We start from the raw sequence: 2,461 nt of genomic DNA, 5'->3' as shown, positions 1-2,461 counted from the left end.
AAAATTTTCTCTACATTTGCAGAAGAGGAGAATGTCATCATTTTGTAAACCCTGGGGACCTTCCTACCTCTCATGGTATCTCAACAACTTGCCTGTTTCTATCTGGGAAATGAGGGAAAGAAAGGTTTCCCTGGGTGTTTAAACTCCATTAACTCCTTTCCCAGTTTGTTTTTATCTGCTTTATCTTTTTAATAACATTTAACATTATCTACAAATCATTCTATACTTTTATATTTATAATTATCATCTGTCTCTTCCTATAGAACAAAAGCTCCATAACAAAAACGGGCAACATTGTGCCTAGAACGATGCCTGGGGCACAAAAAAAATTATTTTGCAAAGAATGAATAGGCCCCTAGCAGTATTATGGCTGTACAGCTACAAATGAATTTTACTGAAATGAATATATTGAGACTCAGAGAACTCCCATTACTTTCTCAAGTCAGGGTTCCTAATCAGATCTCCTCATTCTAATACATTCAGTCTTACCACATCACATGTACCTGAAATATAGAATGCCTTCCCTTAATATGAAGCTGAGGGAATTAAATGCTACGTATATTTATAGCTAAGGTGTCCCTTAGCCATGGAGAGGGACAATCACACTATGACTGAGTTCATCCTACTGGGCTTCACAACAGACCCTGTAATGCAGTTGATCCTATTTGTGGTATTCATTGGTGTATACTCTGTGACCTTGGTAGGAAATACCACGCTCATAACATTGATCTGTAATGACTCCCGGCTCCACACATCCATGTATTTTTTCACTGGAAATCTGTCATTCCTGGATCTCTGGTATTCCTCTGTCTACACCCCAAAGATCCTAAAGACCTGCATCTCCGAGGACAAAAGCATCTCCTTTGCTGGCTGTGTAGCTCAATTCTTATTTGCTGCTGCATTGGGATATAGTGAGTGTTACCCGTTGGCCGCCATGGCTTATGACCGCTATGTGGCCATCTCAAAACCACTGCTTTATTCTCAGGCAATGTCCATAAAGCTGTGCACATTTTTAGTAATAGCCTAATATCTTGGTGGATTTATTAACTCTTCTGTCATCACCAAAAGAACTTTTACCTGGAACTTCTATGCTGACAATATCATTGATGACTTTTTCTGTGATTTACTTCCTCTGGTGAAGCTGTCTGGTGGCAGAAAAGATGGCTACCAGACTCTACTCTATTTCCTCCTGGCCTCCAATGTCATCATCCCCATTGTGCTCATACTTGCCTCCTACCTCTTCATCATTACCACCATTTTCAGGGTCCGCTCCACCCAGGGCCGCCTCAAGCCTTGTCTACATGCTCCTCCCACTTGATTTCTGTCACCTTATACTATGGCTCCATTCTCTACATCTAGTGTTGCCCCCAATCTAGCTATTCTGTGGAGAGGGACAAAATAGTTTCCACCTTTTACACTGTGGTCTCCCCCATGTTGAATCCTATGATCTACAGCCTGAGGAATAAGGATGTGAAAGAGGTTCTGAATAAACTCTTTAGATAAATCCAGATTCTCTCCTTTAAGGTGATGCGAAGAAAATGTTTCATCAGTTTATCTCAAGCAGAGCTGCCATTTTGCTCCATCAGGATGAAAAAAACTTATATTCAAGTTAAAGAGTTTTTGCAACCTTAACACAGTATACTTCAAGGGATCTACAATAAGAAAATTGGAACAATTTAGGAAATAAATTTTGAACATAAAGTATAAGGATTTTGATTGAATTTCATCAGTTAGAAACAACCAAAATGATGAACTAGAAACAAACAAAAAACTAAAATGCCAAAACTCACCTCTGCCTTCATAAAGAAATGTAACAGGATATTCTAGTCCCATTAGCTTAGGAAGGTTTTTGGCAGACTGACGCATATAGGCTAGCATCTACATAGTTATTTCCTAGATAGAGGAACAAATACGCTGAATTAATTTTAATATTTTCCTATGACTAGTAATTAGATGATACTCATCACCTTCTTTTCCTTAACAGAATTAAACATTTTCATATCTTTTCTTTTCCATAAACATTAGCACGTAGACCCAGGAGCACACATGAATCACCTTAGTATAAATTGGGTTCTACAGGCATGATCTCACCAATCTATGTGTCTCTTGCATGAGCAAAAGTCAGTCAAACCCCATTGGTATGAGGTTTGTGAATCACCATAACTCCCAGGGATCCTCTTACTAAGATTTCTACCAATGAAATTGTAATATTATTAACACCAAAACACAATCATTAGCATAAAAAATAATTACTATAATGAAGTAAAACACCCTGATAAATGAAATTCTATGAGTGCACACAGTATGCTAAAGAAAAAAAATGTGTATACAGAATACATAAAATAGTGATACAAGAAAAGGGTAAATATGATATGCTACATTTCATTTTGATTGATTATTTTAAAGTAAGGCAATGTTAATATATGTCTGTAAAGCAAAAATATGGGCTTGTTTCTATTGG

The 2,461-nt window shown here is 37.3% G+C and overlaps 1 pseudogene; it reads left to right on the top strand.

Moving 5' to 3' along the window:
• The first annotated feature begins 204 nt into the window (after positions 1 to 204).
• LOC135231793 (olfactory receptor 9G1-like) lies at positions 205 to 1,503 on the top strand (annotated as a pseudogene).
• The last annotated feature ends 958 nt before the right edge of the window (positions 1,504 to 2,461 follow it).

The sequence above is a fragment of the Loxodonta africana genome, chromosome 7 (assembly GCF_030014295.1).
Source record: "Loxodonta africana isolate mLoxAfr1 chromosome 7, mLoxAfr1.hap2, whole genome shotgun sequence".
In the NCBI taxonomy this organism is placed as follows: domain Eukaryota; kingdom Metazoa; phylum Chordata; class Mammalia; order Proboscidea; family Elephantidae; genus Loxodonta; species Loxodonta africana.
The sequence above is the reverse complement of the archived record's forward strand: the minus strand, read 5'-3'. Positions and strand labels throughout refer to the sequence as shown.